Source organism: Misgurnus anguillicaudatus, chromosome 12 (genome assembly GCF_027580225.2).
Source record: "Misgurnus anguillicaudatus chromosome 12, ASM2758022v2, whole genome shotgun sequence".
NCBI classification, from domain to species: domain Eukaryota; kingdom Metazoa; phylum Chordata; class Actinopteri; order Cypriniformes; family Cobitidae; genus Misgurnus; species Misgurnus anguillicaudatus.
In genome coordinates, this window is record NC_073348.2 from 22,069,947 (window position 1) to 22,089,781 (window position 19,835).

The window sequence follows — 19,835 nt, forward strand, 5'->3', positions numbered from 1 at the left end:
AGAAACATGTAAACTGAAAAAAATTATTCATTGAATTTAATTAATTTTTTAAGGTAAGTGGTTGCAATCAATTTATTTAAGCTACATTTAAACAAAAAAGATTAGTAACGTAAAATAGAATATAAAACTTTTGTTTAAATGTAGCTTAAATAAATTGATTGCAACCACTTACCTTAAAAAAATTTATTAAATTCAATGAATCATTTTTTTCAGTGTACAAATATAGTGAACTGTCTTAGCAATCCATCAATACATTTTGCACCTTTGACAATGCTTGTACCTGAGTTGCAGTGTGAAAAGTCGAATCTCAACATTTTCACAAAACAACACACACACTATTTGGGACAAACAGATTATTTTATGTAACCATGCACAACTTTCACAAAACACAAACAAACAATAATGACTGAGGATGTAAGATCATAATAAGCAAGGGGGAAGGAAACATTTTGTACAAATTATTATTTTTTATTTATATTTAAACATCTGTGGCATGAGAAGCTGCGATAGGATCCAGTCCTCCCGTGACACAGCGGAGAATAAGCAGGATAAAGAATAGATGGATGGTATAAGTTGGCTTAAATAGGGCAGTACTAAATAAAAATCAAAAAAAATTATCTTCCCTCTTATTAATTTTAAATAATAAAAATCTTGTACATTCTGTAAACAATATTTATGAACTCAGTTATATTAAACACTTTTAAAACAAACATACATTTAAAAAAAACTGTATTTACTTGTCAATGGGGAAATGTAGCACACAACAATGAAACATCATGCCCAGTAGCTGTCAAGCTCCAAAACAACAACCAAATATCAATACCACTTGTTTACTATAATCTATTACATTACACTACTGGTCAAAAGTTTACACTGTAGAAATGACAGTATTACTGGCAGCGGGGGTGTCATGCACCAATTCATGCACACAGTGTGCACAGCTCACAGAAATGTGTGCATAAACAGGCATTAAAAGAAAAATGTGTCTTTTCCATGGCACTCCCACTTACATTTCTAACAATCTGTGCCCTCCTGCGTTCATGTGCAAACCACCAAAATAAATGTGTTGACTAACTTATGTCAAATATGTATATCGGTGAATTCAAGCAGAATAATGACATTTTGGCATCATATTTAAATCTGAAATTGCATATTTTGTTTATGTACGTTTTGTTTAGAGACTTGTTGTTTAATTGTGTCATTAATGCATTTGCACAACAACTGCGTTATGCTATAAAATGAATGTTATTTTAAATCCATAAAGTAAACAATGACATCACATTGATTGATTGATTTTAATGTTCAACACTGCAAAAGCAATAATGCTGTAACACTTTTGGATTATTTTCAACTTTTTATTTTATTGCAAATATTAAAAACTTTAAAAAAAATTATTAGAGAAACGCATTTTTGCACAAAATTTTACCTCATGTGAGCATGTGATTTCGCTCCCCCGTGAACTCTGGCGAACTCTGGCATCGTACCAAATCTACTAATATAAGGTCAAGACTGTCACATTTTGAACATACATTTTTTACATAGCGGAGGTTAACCTCACATTACTGTAATGTGGTTTGGAGATGTTGTGACGATGTTTTAATTCTTTAGATTGTACAATGCAACAGCAACAGCTGATGAAGTCTGCGACTGCACTGTTGTGTCTGTCTTCCTCATAAATAAAGTAACATGTAACACGATCAAAACTCAATAATCGGTAAAAAGTGACAAGGTTGCCGCACAGAACTGATAATATTGTGCATATTAAACAGAAAAAGCAGATTAATGGACATTTCTTTGATTTGAAGGTTGCAAAATCTATTTGCCTAAAAAAACTGAGGTGGCATGAATGGACATGACGCCTCTGCTAAGTTAAATGTATTTTATTTACTAGCAAAAGTTTGTTCAAAGTTAAATTAACATTAAACATTAACAAATCTTTTTTCCTTCACAGAATAAAACTAAAATAACATCCTTATGCAAAGCATTCTGGAAAACAAAATCTGAACGAAAAAAAACAGATAAAGACTTGTTAAAGGATAATTCCAGTATTTAACACTTTGAGTCTCATTTCTGGTTTGTTTTGGATGAACTACAGTGATGGACACTGAAATTTTGACAATGGGTCGTGTCTTGACTTTTTGACTCGTTTAGAAGCGTCTCTTGACTGCTTCAGAATAGAAGTCAATGGCCATGCACAAACATGTCATTAAAACAACACTTAACATTCATTTTCAAAACTGTGCTACTCACCGAGTGGTTTGTGGGATTCGTTGATGATTAAAAACAAATATATTGGCAATATGTATGATTTCAATCCGTGTTATTTGCTATAGTGGAACTATTTTTTCAGATACCTCACAACATCGTATATACTTCCGCTCTATATTTGAGTCTGAAGCGCTAGCACACTCCCGACCACTTGATGGCGACAACCACTTTGCCGTTCAAGGACGCTGAACGGAAGTCGTTGTCTAGCGTATAGACAGTCACAATCGAGCTCAACTTCAAACCTAAAGCTGGTCACTGAGCCATCAAATATAGGAAAAATTTTCTTCTGAGAGAAACAGAGTGAAAAAACTACAACCACATGTAAACAGATCTTTTTCCGTTTCCAGCGGCGGAGTGATATATCAGCGAGCAATGAGTCTTCCAAGAGAAGTCAATTAAATTTTACAAAAAGGCCAAATAAAACACGACAGAAACTATTTCACTACACAACTTGTTTTTAATCATCAACGAACACCACGAACCACTCGGTGAGTAGCACAGTTTTGAAAATGAACGTTAAGTGTTGTTTTAATGACATGTTTGTGCATGGCAATTGACTACCATTCTGAAGCAGTCAAGAGACGCTTCTAAACGAGTCAAAAACTCAAGACACGACCCATTGTCAAAATTTCAGTGTCCATCACTGTAGTTCATCCAAAACAAACTAGAAAAGAGACTCAAAGTGTTAAATACCGGAATTATCCTGTTTAATGTTCATTTAACACTGTTGCCAGTTAATAACATACATTTAAATATACAGTAAGCTACTGGCAAACAGCTGCATAACTACAGCAATTTTTTACAGTGTGGGATCACTTGACTGAAATTTTACTATGATCTTAAAAATCTTTTAATATTTAAATGCTTGTAGATAAAAAATATGTTTGTGCCAATATGATTGTGCAAATATATATTTGTAACATATTTTCTTTTATTAGAAAACTAAATTTTTATTTAAAAAAATGTTTTTGAAATGGATGACTTAGACTGAATATTGAAGAAAATGCAGCTAATAAGAGTCCCGAATACTTTCAATATTCTTATCATATTCTTCTCAGCGTGAAACCTCGTGGAGCTGCTTGATGAAATGCCATTTTGCGAATTCCAGGCAATGGCTGACTACATTTCCAATGATAAAATATGACAGAGTTTTGGTTAATTTTGGATGCTTTTATTCACAAAATAATTCCTATATAGCATTTCCCACAGGATTTTGTGAGACGATGGTGCAGAATGACGTTACGTGCTAATTAGCATATCCATGACGTCATAAGACACGTCATACGACCGACTGGCGTAATACAACTAAATGCCGAATAAAGTCGTTCTCATTTACACATTTTCTGTTGTCAGACAGTAAAGAAAATAGTACTTCAATGTAACCATCAGCAACTTTACTTTCATCACAATCTCAGAAAGAAAGGTTTAAAAGTTTTCACTTGGACGGTACCTTTTAAAGAGGTCCTAAAATGTAAAATTTTGGTGCATATATGTACCTTTGAGGAAACAACATGTACCTAACATACCAACGTGTACCTTTGAGGTACCAATATGCACCTTTTAGGTACTTTTTGAGAAGGTACCACCCCAATGACAACTTTTGTATCCTCTTGTACCCCTCTCTCTCTCTCTCTCTCTCTCTCTCTCTCTCTCTCTCTCTCTCTCTCTCTCTCTCTCTCTCTCTCTCTCTCTCTCTCTCTCTCTCTCTCTCTCTCTCTCTCTCTCTCTCATATTACCTTGGGTGAACTCGTGGTTCTTCTTTGATTTTATTAAATGTGTTTTCTTCCCTTTTACCTTGATTAAAAAGCTTGGCATTCATTTCACGCCTTACAAACACTGTTTATTCTCATAGGACTGGAACATCTGCTCTACTCTCCAAGAGGCTTGTGGTGAAATCACCAAAACCCTTTAGGATAATATAGACTTTCTGAGCTTGCTCTTCGCAAATCAATTGTGAGTCTTACTGGCTCTGTGACAATCACGCACTGTTGTAAGGATACAGACCGAGATGAAGAGGGGTGAATTGATGCATCTAAAGCCGTCGCTGGGAGTAATATAATATGTGCTCCTTTGGTAGGTTTTAGATTTCAAATCCAACAATGCTTCCCACTTTGAAAGAACAAATTAATTTTCTTTGAGAAAGATAATTGACTATCGCCAGAAGAGCTGTTATGAGGGGTTGGTAAACTGTCGTGAAATATTTAAGTCCAAATTAGCATCGAACCGCAGGTTTCGAGAACAAATCATGGGTTAAATGCAAAATCGAAAACTTAAATACATTTGAGGTATCAGTGTAGATTCAGCAGCAAGGTGCCTTCGTAAAATATATGTCATTTGACAGCCTCATTAAGCACATAGTTCAAGTGAGAGAAAGTTTCTATACATTTACTAAATGGCCCTTAGTGACAGGAGGAAATGAGGTCAATGAGGTATGTGAGCAGTGGCGTGGAAAGGTCACACTATTAAGGAGCCTTTGGAGGGCATGTTAGCAATCTCTTCCTTTCAGCTCTCACAGAACACACTTGATAACAGTGTCCATTAATAAAACCAGACTGTTGTTGACGTGATGTTTTCATAATATAACCAACCTGATCTCACGGGAAAACACAACGTGCATATGAATTTGTTTTGTATAATTGTTCTATATGTAAATTCAGATGCTCATCTTGGCAGGATACTCCTGTAAAATAGATTTTATATTTTAGGGAGCTGTTCTTCTAGTTAAAAGCGAAGAGCTTAGATGCAAAATCCACTACACGCCACCTCTATCAAAAACTTAGATAATGATATTGACGAATCGGCGCGTATTATACGTTCATCAAATACTTTATCTTCAAATACACTTAATGCCGTCCTCAGGTCATTCAGAAACACTGGTGTGGCAGAATTCATTAAATGCCACAAAGATTTTTTAGCAAAGTCCTTTAAGTGCACAGAAGACAAACTTGCGTCCCTTGTGAGTACTTGAATACAACCTGAATGTGGCAACCACGTGCGTCACAGCGCCCCCTAATGTGTGGTTCAGTTTCTTATTTTTTTATTTTGAAATTCATCGTTTGCAATGTTTCTAGTTACATCTTTAGTATTTTTGCAACTGTTTACTATGTGTCTTGTCCAAAGAAGTGTCGTTTTTTGCAAAAAAAAAAGCTTTCATGCACTTATAAAGGGTTTTAGGGTAATTAGTTCAGACCTGATTTTTTCCAGTGTTTACTCAGTGTGCCTTATTTTTATTGGTTGATCAGAATTTGTATTGGTTTGAACCACAAAACATGTGATGTCCATTCCAGTGGACACAGGGTCTGAAGGGATTCAATACCAATGAAATTGTAAAACACAATATTCATTTGTAAAATTAAGACATTTCATTTACTGACTTTTTATTGCAATTAAAGTGAAATGACTGAACCTAAACATAAGAGCCGAATCCAAAAATGCTAATTTACAAGAAAGCATGTCAAATGTACTTAGAGGGTTTTGCATCTGACTTTTGAAATATTTCTTCATCTATAATTTAAAGCATTTTTAGTTGGACAAAGAAACTCTTTACACAAGTCAGATTAACAATCACAATTTTTCAGATTTTGATATTCTTAAAATGAATAATAGATCTTTGAAAAATTTGATACATATTTTTGAAGCCCTGCTAAAAAGATTTTACAGGTTTCATGAGTACAGGAATGAGTTTTGTTAAATCAAAAAATGGTGGGGCCGAATTATGTAGTCTACCTCTTGGTTCAGTAGTTTTATATAAAAAAAGAGTGTGTAGTTTTATTCTCTCAGCATGATAAGTGAGCTTTCCGCAATTACATTTGTGGCTGGTTAAAAATTGCATTTGGTTCCTAATTATATTTCTGTTTTGTTTTGAATTGGAGAACTGCTTAGTTTGAATGCTATTCATAGAAAAAAATTAAAGCAACAGAAATAACAAATTGTCATTTTTGTGGTGCACCAAAGCAGAAATGTAATGTTGATACTGCTTGAAAAGTAATCCAAAAAGTAACCCATGTCAGAAATAATGGTACGAAAGGCGTCAGTAGCTGCATTTACCCTTTAAATTGTACAGATTGCAAATTGAAAATACTGCCAATGGAAACACAATTTCGCAAAAACTCCCATATATCGCAAAAATTTTTTACGCTTGCATGAGATGGTTCTTTAAGCAATTCGTAAAAGGTGTATTTCGCAAAACTGCAATGGAAACAGTGGTTTATTCACATTTTCAGGTCACTTGATGCAAGTCACATAATTAATATATGAAGATTACGCGGTATGTACTAAAACCGCCTAGAAACACCTCAATACATGTCTGCTCCCAAGTATAATGCTGCATTCACATCAGTCGCGTTAGAGGCGTCAAGGGCCAGTTGTTTCAATGTTAGGTCAATGTAAAGACGCGTTGTTGCGCGTCTGGAGGTCTTGCGGCACGAATGAGGCATTTAGCGAATGCCGCGAATTGAGCGTTGCCGCAGGAAACGTACAAGTTGAAAAATCTGAACTTTGGCAGACAAACGCGTTGCGTTAACCAATCAGGGGCTTGCTCTAGTAGTGACGTGATTACAGGAAGTGAGTGGAGTCGCAAAAGCCCCTCCCATGACGCACATTTTCACGTGAATGTCTCGATGACTAGAATTATACGTGCGAATGAAGCGAGAAAACTCAAAATGTTTAAGCGTCCAACTACGTGCGGATAACGTTTTTGCCGCCTCTACCCGAGTCTGGTGTGAAAGCATTAGCAAACTGCAAAATAAAAATTTACCACCACAAATGGATGTTTGCACATCATGTTTATCACTACCTCTGTCTCACATGACAGTTTCTGTACTAACACCCGTGGCATCAGTCGACGTGCTCCGCTGAGCCGCAATTAAGTTGCATTTAAGCATGTATGCAGACGTGCGGTCGCCACAAACTGCAAGTCTAGAAAAAACGGTTATGGTGTTCCTGATTCACAACCTGTGGATGTTTTTCATCGCTAAAAGGGAGTTTGGGAACTTACAGCAAAGCACAGTTGACAACATGCTTACTCGAGACAGCGCAAGCTAGCATGAAGGTAAAGCTAATCTTTTACATTATACGGTAGGGGTGACGCTGGTAATGACGATTCTCTCAGACCAATCAATGATCTACAGTGTTTTCATGCCATATTTTGGTATCAGCTCGGGTCGCTTGGAACCCCGACCAAGGTGGCACAAAAAAAAGTATCGGATACTACATAATGCACCCAGTGGAAAAGCTCCCAAAAGTAAGCTGACCCGAACCAAAACTATGGGGGAACTATGCAATGGAAAAGCGCCATAACATGCCCTCTTTGGGTACAAAAGTGTACTTTTTGAAAGGGTACCGCCGCAGTGACAGCTTTTGTACCTTTATTTTTAAGAGTGCACTTGTGTCCAAAGTCAGATTGGTCATGACTTCCAATAATGTTTATGATTAATGATGTTTAATGTAAACAGTTTCAACTCATATCTCATATTTACTATTGCATGTGTTGAAACAGTGGAACACAATACTTATCCAAAAAATAAATACATTTACACTTATCCAGACGCTTCATCCAAAGGGCAGTCTTCAAACTTTCCCTGGAATTGAACCCATGATCTTTGATCTGTTAACACAACACTTTACCAAGTGAACTACAGAAACAAGATATACATAAATAAAATACATTGCTGCGTGTCTGTAGTTCCAAACCACTTTGATGTTCCACAGAGCCAATGGAACAACATTTTATAAAATGTTAAAGCTGAGGTGTTTTCCAGAGGGTCATTGTGGTTTGGGGCTATTTGCTGCCTCGGGGCATGAACAGCTTGCTATTATTGACAAATGAAATGAATTCCCAAATTTATCAAAACAGTTTGCAGGAGACTGTAAGACCATCTGTCCACCGATTGAAGCCCAACAGAAGTTACGTGATGCAAGAGGACACTGACCCAAAGCATGTCAACAACAGAATGGATTCAAATGAAAAAAAAACCTCCTGGTGTTACCCAGTCAGATTCTTGACCTTGGCCCCCATTGACTTTGACATTTGGATTCACACCAGACATCCCAGGAATATTGCGGAATGGATATTGTGTTTTATAGAGGAGTGATGCAAAATTCCCCCGTAGATGTCTGTGTCAGATTTTACTGAATATGTTTTGTAGAGGTTATGGCTGCCAAACAATGTTTTATTCACTGTTTTCTACATGACAAAAATCCAACAATCTGTGCAAATAAAACTTTTATATCTTAATATTGACTGAAATCAATGATTGAGATGCTTCCTAATCTCAGAATTAGATTTTAATGCTTCAGCATAGGGTCACAAATAGGTTGAGCTGGCTCACAAACCTGGACTGAACTGGTTCAAAACTGCTCATTTAATTCGTTTATCGAGCTGATTTGCATAGCTGATTCTGATTTCCTAACCATTTTTTTTTTTTCGAGATACACTTAAGCCCAAAAAGTTACGATATTTTTTTCCTGCAACTGTACAAGACAGCCTAAAGGAATTGTATGTAAATGTTCCTTTGATACCCTTTAACTACATGCATAGTTAATAAAAGCTGTTTGAAGATGTCTGGATCACAGCGAATAGATTTCACGTCGTGCTGCCGGAGTTATTTGTGGTCTGGACAGCGTGTGCTTTCTCCGGTTCTTCTGTTGTGTTTAATGAGATGACAATTCCTTGCATGTCAGATCGCTGCATCTGTAATCTTGTTGTACCACAAAGGTGACAGTTTCGTCTCACATTAAAGCTTAATCTCGTTCTCAGACTATAAAGGTATTTCAAAGGGTTTTGAGTAGTTTTACATCAAGCTGCTAAAATAGGTTTGTTTTTTGCATCTGTATAGTATGTTCTTTTGTTACCTTTCTGTATTTTTATACTGAATGTCACATGATGTAGTCACTAGACATAAAGGACCATTCAGATTGGCATACTGCCATATTTGAATTGAGTAATGTGTTTACATGAGACGGTCCTCCAAAAAAAAAAAAAAAAAAAAATGACAAAAAGGTTGTTATTATGACTTGGCATTACATCTTAAGGATTAGCTTTACCTAATCTTTCCGATAACGTACGAAAAAATTAAGAAGGAGGAGTTATACCGCGAGAGGAGCGAGTACGAGTCATGCAACACTATACAACACTGTTTTAACTTATGATTCACTACATGTTCGTGTCATTTATATAATATGCACGCGTATTTTCCAACATAAGACAGAAGTCTGTCTTACCACGTGCAACTCGTCATGACCCGGTTGGGAAAATCCAGCGCATCAAACACACGCAAAACTCCGCTGCTACCCCGGATAATAAACTATATCCATTGTTTTCATAAGGCTGGATTTCTTCTCCTTACATCCAAAAACACACTTCATCTTTCATGCCATTGTTGAGTTTTGAAATTAAACAAAGCTGAGTGGCGTGATAAGATGAAGCTCTAGCGTCTCCCGCTGATTGACGGGTGGGCGGGGTTTTCCGGGGGGAAGTGCCCATATAAAGAAGTTATACGTATAGAAAACCCCTGAAACGTCAGTTGGACCTGTAATTGAAAAAAAACTTTCCGAAACTTGTAGGAACCCTGGCGAAGTGCATTCGGCACAGAAATACTCTGTAAACAACTGCTTTTTCGACACTTTGCCTACGTTTAGCATGAGGAAACAACTCTACAACTGTGTTAATAAGTCAGAATGCTTGAAATACCATTAAACCCCCCCTTTAAGTTTTTGTATAAAGCTGATCTCCTTGGAATTCGTATGTAGTTTACCAGGTGCCTAAATTGTTTAATCCGTATGATCAAATGAATCAAAAACATACAATCATTATGAGAAAGCAAAAAAGAAGACCCACCCTTAAACCCAGCATCACAAAACGAAATAATATCATACTAAAATGTACAAATAAGATTGAATGAATTCATACAAATTAGCCACCTCACACAATAGTTTTAGTATTTTTCTGTTAAAATGTTATACAGCTGAGATGCCACAAGTAAATAAGAAGAATTTTTGGGTGAGCTGTGTCTTTAAGACCTGCGATGGGACAACAAAATGTATAGTCAGCAGAAGATGGTGTTTTTGGAGCACGGGTTCAAAGGCATATGAATGCCACCTCTCTTCTTCTGCCCGTCTCAGGTGTTGATCATATTCATGAATTCCAGAGGCCGTGATCAAGTCTCTGATCACTGCCCGTGTTACCCATGACCCTCCGAAACAAAGGCCATCCAAGCCCTCCCTGTGATAAGTCTCTGGATCACTCTCCACACATCAGTGGGCTCTGGAAATACATTCTCTCTCTCCCAGGACTTGACCTTTTCATATCTGAGCCTTTGAGTTTTTCTATTAGCCGGGAGGAGATTACACAGACACAATTCTTTCGTTTCTGGCTGCCATTCATATCAATTTCTTTGGACTCGACCGAAGTGGATCTAAGCCTCTGGATCTATATACTTATTAAACAGGATTGGGTTCGTTTAGATTCTCAGAACAAAAATTGTGATTTGGTGACTGTAAGCGGCCATTTGCAAATGGTTAAAGGATTAGTTAACCCTAAAATTAAAATTCTGTCATCATTCTTGTATGACTTTCTATTTACTTCGAAACACAAAAGGAGATGATTTAATGAATTCAGTGGCGGCTCGTGACTGCTCATCCGAGGGGCGCATTCAAAATATGTGTTTGGAGTGTCATGAGTGTTGCCCGTGTTTTCAAAATACGTGTTTGTTGCATCATGTGAACCATGTTCATCACGTGTTTTGTCAAAATAAGTGTCTGCTGCACACGCGTCAAAACCGTTTATGGTAAAAGAGACGCCCACGTTCACAAAATACACGCTAGACACTCCCTTAGCAGTAAACTCTGATTACGCATGAGATTATGCGAGTATCGCAAGCGTCTCTTTTATCATAAACCCTTTAGACGCGTCTGCAGCAAGCACTTATTTTGACAAGACACGTGATGCACATAGGAACACTCGACGTGCAGCACACATACAGTATTTTGAAATTATGAACCACACACATAACTATGGAGGACCACAAGAGTCATGCAAAATGTAATAAAGAACTTCAATATTTAATAACTACCTGGACAATAAAATTAGCAATTAATAGATTTGTTTAAAAATTCATTAATTAATCTATAAATAAATAGACAAAGTTATTAAAAAAATCATTATGTAACATTTTATTAGGCAATAAAAAGTGAGATTATAAAATAATGTAGAAATGAAATATTAATCCATTAATAAATGGTTCAAATTAATATAACAATTTACAAAAACAACATAAAACACTCAATAAGTTCATCATTTTAAATTGCATTTACAAATTCTTAATTAAATAATGGAATTTCAAAATGTATTTCAAAAAGCGTTTTAAAAAGAGAAATAAATAACTGGATTTATAAATTGATCTATAAATACAGGTTTAAATTAGGCATTTAAAAGGGCATTTCCGTTTAACATTTCTGTTTTCATTTCTCGATGGTTCTCCTTATTCTTTTCGCTATTCTTTTTAGCTTTTCCGTGACTCTTTGGGTCCTCATCCGAAATTTATAAATCTGTGCATGATGTACAATCAGAGCCAATCAGCGAGCTTGTTACATCCACCTGGTCATAGCTAATTTGCATTTCTCATTTGACCATTTGCAAGGACCCAAAGAGTCACGGAAAAGCTAAATAGAGAGGCTAAAACGAAAAGCAAATCGAAAATGAAAACAGAAATGTTAAACGGAAATGCCCTTTTAAATGCCTAATTTAAACCAGAATTTGTGGTTCAATTTATAGATCCAGTTATTTGTTTCTCTTTTGAAGCGCTTTTTGAGATACATTTTGAAATTCCATTGTTTAATTAAGAATTTATAAATGTACAATTTAAAATGATGAACTTGTTGAGTGTTTTGTGTTGTTTTTGTAAGTTGTTGTATTGCTTTGAACTGTTTATTGATGGATTGGTGTTTCATTTCTGCATTATTTTTGTAATCTCACTTTTTATTTCCTAATAAAATGTTACATAATGATTTTTTTTGTAACTTTGTCTATTTATTTATAGATTAATTAATGAATTTTTAAACAAATCTATTAATTGCTATTTTTATTGTCCAGGTAGTTATTAAAAATTGAAGTTCTTTATTACATTTTGCATGACTCTTGTAGTCCTCCATACATGACGGGCTACATACATGTTGTGACGGAGTTCGCATTGAGCGGCCTCGAAAAAACAAGTCACCGGCCGCCACTGATAATGCATAATCCGCATCCACACCATATAACGTCACTAGCATTGCATTGTGAACGTCGTGTCATTCACACTAGAAAACACATAAGGGATTGGATGTAAACCCAATCTGAGGATTTATGATGGCTGACATAATTTGAATCTCAAGTTATGAAAAAGCAAACTTCTTTCCTTAGGCTTTGTCTGCAAATCCAAGATAATCCAAGGTGAATACAAAGCAATGCCGAGTTTATTTTTCCATCTAAAGGTTATTATCCAGCTTGAGACATGTTGTGATCATAAAGAACTGGACCAGAATGCGTAACATCGCGTTTACAGACAATCCAGCTGATGATAGATCTCAGCAAGCGTTTGGCGTCTGGACATGTGGCGCTTTAGAGTTTGGAGATGAGTGACGCTCCCTAATGAAGCAGTCCGGCTGAAACAGTCGCTCCCAAACGAGCAAATAACAGCGAATGAGATTTTAAAGACGGAGGACAGAGGCTCGCACTAATAGGCCTTCTGGAAACTCCGCTCAGCCCTTCGAGACGGAAAAGCACGGCCCTTGTAATGAGCAGCGGGAAAACGATGTTAAAAGAGGTAAAACGATCAAGGGCTGCTCCTACGTCGAGCCCGAGGCCAAACCGACACAGAGGAGCGAAATGAAAAGGAGGGTGAAGAGGTGTGGGAGATGAATCGTATCTTACAATGTGAAGTGACGTACGTTGGAGTGGTTCATGCCAACAGCTGTGTAGTCTCTATCTGTCATCTCTTTGTTGGGTGTTCTACATTGACATGAATGCTTTGGGATATTTGGATTGGATTCTTCACAAAAGCACTGTAGATCTGTGCTTCCAAAACGTCCTCGTGGATCTGTAACATTTCTGTGAGAGAATGCATTCGCATGTCACAGATTAAAGCTTTATGTGGGGACAAATTCAGCCTTCTTTTCGTTTTATCTTCATAATGAAATACATTTACTGTTTTTATATGAAATGTCACTACAAAATCACAATTGCAACCCTGGACCACAAAACCTTAAAGGGGCCATGTCATGAAAATATTACTTTTTCCATGTTAAAGTGCTATGATTGGGTCCCCAGTGCTTCTATTAACCTAGCGAATTTGAAAAAGACCAACCCAGTAACTTAGTTTTGGTAAACCATTCCCTACAAGCACATGGAAAAATAGGTTGTTGAAATTTGGCTCTCCTTATGATGTCATAAGGAGCTCTTATTATAATAATACCACCCCTAAATCTGCACTATCCAACCACAGCACTGCCATTTAGTGCAGAAAAAAGCACAATTGAGTTTTAATTGCAAACCACCATCATTGTGATCAATGTTTGAATTTCATTAGCTCATTTGCATTTTAAAGTACACACCCAAAACCGCACATTTTTGCACACACCTACAAAGTGTCAATTTTAACATGCTATAATAAATTATTTATATGGTATTTTGAGCTAAAACTTCACATATGTGCTCTGGGGACACCAAAGATTTATTTGACATCTTAAAAAAGTCTTGTGCCATGGCCCCTTTAAGTCTCACAAGAATGTTTGTAGCAATAGCCAGTTCTTCCAGAAAAATTTGTATTTTTGTGATTGTTGTGGGCAAAAATCCTTGATCTTGCAGCACATTTTCCTAAAAAATTTGTGTGAAGTAAATGCAACATTTTTTCAACTTTCTGCTAAGATATATGTTACTTTTTGCTACGAAAAAATCTGGAAATCTGCAATTTATGCGGCAAAAGTGCGGCGTATTTGAAAAAATGCATCCCCTGCATAAATATGCGAACTTTGGCTGATTATGCATTGAATCATTTTTCTGGAGGGACTCAATAGCCAACAATACATTTTATGGGTTAAAAGATCAAGTTCCATGAAGGTAGTTAATAGGTAGTAAATGTCCTACCGTATATATTAAAACTTTATTTTTGTAAGTTGGATGCAGTTGCTAAAGACTTTATTTGCACAACTTTAAAGGCAACTTTCTCAATATTTATTTCTTTTTTTATTTTTGAAGAAACTACCCAAAATGTTTCTTACTTTAAATGGGACATTTCCCAAGACTTTTTAAGATGTAAAATAAATCTTTGGTGTCCCCAGAGTACACATGTAGGTTCAAACTTTGTAGATAATTTATTATAGCATGTTAAAATTGCCACTTTGTAGGTGTGAGCAAAAATTTGGCATTTTTAGGTGTGTCCTTTAAAATGCAAATGTGCTGATCTCTACACTAAATGGCAGTGCCGTGGTTGGACAGTGCTGATTAAGGGGCAGTAATATGCCCTTCTGACATCACAAGGAGAGCCAAATTTCAATGCCCTATTGTTTCACATGCTTGCAGAGAATGCTTACTGAAAAAAACTAAATTACTAGGTTATTCTTTTTCACATTTTCTAGGTTGATTTTCATGATATGTCCCCTTTAAAGGTATTTTCTTGGTTAAAAGTCAAACTGACATAGACCTGACAGCTCAAATTATAAAGACTGCTGCTTTAGTAATTCAATTCAATTTAAGGAATTAGAAGTAGAAGGAAATGTTTTATTCAAATCTGAAGGATGTGCAATACCCTGCCTGAAATCTTACCAAAAAGAAATTATCCATTGCAGGTGCTTGCTAATCAGAATGACAAAAAGCACATGGTGGCTTGTTATGTACCAATTTAATACCATTATGATGACTACACTTTTGCATTTCGCATAATGAGGTAATGCTGAACCAGATGTCAAGTTGTTGCGTTCTAATTGAACACCTGCTGCTAACAAACCATATAAGGCTTTCAGATTTGTCATTTCATGATATCTGTTTCGATTGTTTAATCGGAAAAACTCACCTGCATTTAGAGTGTACGAAATGCTTACATGTAAACTCTGATTTATCTGTTTTCACACAAGCAAAGAGCTTTCGGGAGGTCCACCTCTTCTAGTAAACAAAATTAATGATGCGTCAGCGTCCAGACTGAGTTTTCTGTGGAAGCGGATGACTACATCTAAGGTGGGCTGTTACTGTTTAACCCTAAACAGAGGTATAAAGAGGTCAATACTCTGGAGAGGTGATTATCGCTTTTGTCTGCTTAATGGCCCTCGTTGACAGGCACTAATGAGAAATAATGAAGGGCCATGTGACTCCACATCTCCATATCCTCACAGGAATCTCACATGGATGATGCCTTAACAGATACAGATTTTTTTTTCTCTTTTTAGTAATTAAATGTGATGACGGAAATTTGTACACATTTTACGAGGTGGCACATTCATATTAATTCGTACCACAACATTTGTAAGCAACATTTTTGTATGATTTGCCTTTGCCCCTTTGACTTTGGGGTTAGGGATGGCGTTTCGTTATTGTTTTTTTTTTTTATGATAATCGTAACTTTGTACGAATTCATAGCCAACTCGTACAATATGTATAAATTCTTGTGAAATCAATGGAAGTTGTCTTTTAATTGTAAAAAAAATTCTCATTAAACACAATCTCATTCTACAGATTTGAAATAATATAATGATGAGTGAATTTCAATTTTTAAGTGAAATATGGCTTTAAATAAACTCATTATTGTCATGCTTGCACAACTAACAACACCCGATACATAACTGACCCGCCTGATCTCATAAGAAGGTCTTTCTCAAAGTTGCAACCAGTTAAAGCTCACTCAATTATAAGATCATTTTGTTAATTAGTAAAGACTAATGTTAATAGTGACTGCAGTTAATTGTGATCTTAATGGCATCTGGCGTGTTAATGATGCTACTGAAATGAAAGCATTCTTATCAACAAATGAGTTTCACAAATATATCACAGACAACAATGCATCGCATGTCTATCAGTTTTATTACTGAATGCTCTGTTGATGATGCATGTTTCCTTTAACAGCAATGAGCCTCTCTCACTGTTATTGCCATTTAGGTTAAAAAGTCATAGTGTCAATGACACAAAGATACATTTCTTTGTCTAGATTTTTTCAAGTTATGCATTAAAAGTGCAGACAATGAGCTGAATGTGCCTCTCCTTTGATAAACGTGTTTGGGTCAAATAAACGGTTTGGCAAGATGAGAAATTCAAAATCTTTAAAAAAAAAACTTGTTTTAAAAGCACACATCAGGTATATTTCCATGCACATAGTGTTTTTATTTATGTTATATTTATAAATATTTATGTTGATTTTATGCAATAAAAAACTACATTTGCACCATTTTTATGTGCAATTTTTAAATGTCAAATGGTGTAACCGCCAATTGCGCCAAAGAATGAGAAATATTAAATATTTTATCCACCGTGATGGCATGTAAGCGTAATCATAAAAAATAATTTTTAAATATCACACGAAGATACATTTTATGAGTTATTTTTAAATGTATATTTTAATGCGTTTTTGTAATATTTGTCCGGACATATGCTAAAAACAGCTCTGTTTTCTAAATAATCTTTGACAAATGATGTAATAAAATCATATTACACTAAACTAGATGATTATACACTGAAAAAAAAGATGAATTCAATTTACAAATTTTTTTAAGGTAAGTGGTTGCAATCAATTTATGTAAGCTATATTTAAACAAAAGTTTTTTGTTTTGTTTTGCATTTCTAATTTTTTCCTTTGTTTAAATGTAGCCTAAATAAATTGATTGCGTCCACTTACTTAAAAAAATTAAGTAAATTGAATGAATCTTTTTTTCAGTGTATTTTATTCCACATTTTTTATGAATATATTTATATTTTTATTTTAAAAAAAAATGTTACACCAACTGACATTGACCGGTTACACCACATTGACATTTTTGCAATTATCCCCAAATATTCTTTCAAAATGAAATAAAACCAGAAATTTTAGACTGAAAAAAAGAGAATGTATGCAAGTAATCGGCAAATTTATTTTAAATTTTTAACCCTTTTACATTTAATTGAACCGTACGGACACAAAATAAATAACGTCATGTCATTGACCCATTTACAGTTTCTGAATTAAAATGATTTTGCAACACTTAAGGGAGCATTTCACCGGTAGAAACATTAATCTTTATTGAAAGCGCGTCATATTTGTAGTGTAAAATACATTTCGAATTTGGTGCCTATTTGACAGAGAAAAGGGGTATTTGTAGTCTCACCCCTTCAACAAAGATATTGGACTTCCTTCTTTCAATGATGCAAAATGATGATTTTTACATCATTGAAAGAAGGAAGTGCAACACTAAAATCTTTATTTCTCATTCTTCATTCAAAAACATGACTGGGGTTCTAACGATACAAAGCTTAATGCAAATGGGTGAAGTGTCCCTTTAATGTTAATGTAATGTAGAAAACATTTTGGAAAAGGGAGTCGGGCCGAGTACCAAAACACACTTGTAGCCAATCAGCAGTAAGGGGCGTGACTACCAACCGACATCGTTGCCTGGGTTGTGTATATGTGGGTCTATCAAAACAAGGTCCAGAATCTATTGGGGTAGGTGCGTGTTTGTTTAGGTGATTTCAAATATCAACATTGGCTTTCAGAGATCATGCACCCCGCCTTTAATACGTTTTTTTATATAGTTTTTTTTTTAAGGATGACCTTTTATTTGTCATTGACCCTTATATAAAAGTCTCACAGGTGCTAGAAGCCTCTCAATCCCCACAAAGCCAAGACATTTCAAGTCTATTTCCAAAAAATCCGTCCTCTGGCACGCTGCGCTGCATGCAATCAGAGCAGATTTTCCTCTGTGGATGGTGTTTCTCTCTGGAATGAATGGCTACATTGGTCAAGTTCAGAGGAACCCTGGAGCTCGTGTGTGAGCCGGACTCTTAACACTGTAATTAAACTGCTGTTGCTCATGTCGCTGTCAACATGAGAGGCCGTTCCAAGAGAGCATTTCAATGCAAGAGACGTGCAGTGGCCTCCATCCTGCAGCATGATGGTAGCTGTAATATTTTTCAGCCATCTTGATTTTTATAAGCACACAGCAAATATTTGTGGTGAAGTGTATTAGTTTTGCATTGACATTAAATGAGTAGGCGAAATGATGATATCCTTCTTCCTGGTTGCATTTAATCCGTTTGTACTTTCATAAGGACGTTATTGGCAGCGGTGATCCATTTATGCTGATCCGAAATCGGTTTGAGGTCTATGAAATAACGCAATATTTCATTGTCTGAAAGAGGAAACTGCTTGTTGATCATTAAGGGTGGATCAATATTTAAGGCTTCGCATGGTGCGAGACTGCCACCTGCTGGTAGTATTTAAATATTTCTTTGTGCACGTTTGTTGGGATGACAGTGCCAATCAGCCTGTTGGATGGGCAATGCAACCATCTGTTACTTTAGTCCTTGTTGTGTCGTATGAATCTCCTCCAACGTGCCTTCTCTTAATCATTGTTCTGGCATATTGTGAATCCCTTAAATCTTTTATTCTCGGGAATCCCATAGACATATGCAAGTTGATCACTTGATCAAGTCAAGAGATGGCAGACCCATAAATGTCTGTTGACTGCTGCTGTGTGCATAAAATAACTCATTTCAAGTGTGAATTATATTGCTATACTTGTCACATGCATTACAGAGACGTGGCACAACATTGTTAATACTGTAGTGCTTATAGGTCTCCTGAACAAATGCAATACCTTCAGGGTAAGGTCACAAGGTTATTACCCATAATCCCACACAATTACTCACTCTCCTCTTAAAGAGCACATGAGCGATAGCCTAATTTTTCTGTGTCCTTGGTTCCCATTCATTTTCTCCACGGGCATTTCGAAAAACATTGTTCAGCCACAAACCAAATTAACCTGCTTGGAGATGAATCACAACTTTGATTCAGAGACTAAACAAACAACACATTTGAAATAAAGCAGAGATGGATCTTTACCAAATACAGGCTCAGCGATTACAGTCAAAAATAAAAAAGCCAGACAGACAAATGTGTTTTCAAAGGAAGAATGAGTCTGTGTCCATTGTGGCACTGGTGAGGTTGAGACAGAGACACACTTTCTCCATTATAAAGAGGTGAGAAAAATACTACTGGCAAAATCTCTAACCTCATGTCACAGTTTCGCAGTTCTTTAGAGGCAGAGCAAATACAGATGTGCTGAAGACAGTCACCCATCAGCTGCCACCAAATTCAAAAAAAAAAATTTTTTTTGACAGCACAGTCTCAGAAATCATTACTATATTTATTACTATAGTACACTACAATTTTTTACATTTTTTTTAATGTGGATTTTTTTCTTGCTGTTGTTCATAATGTCATGGTAAAAAAAATTTGTATATTTTTATTATTATATTTTCCTATGCTAATTCATAATTTAGCTTATTTTAAAACAACCCTACTATTTGTTGTTATTGTGATACTGTCATCATTACATAAATAAAGTGTGCATCC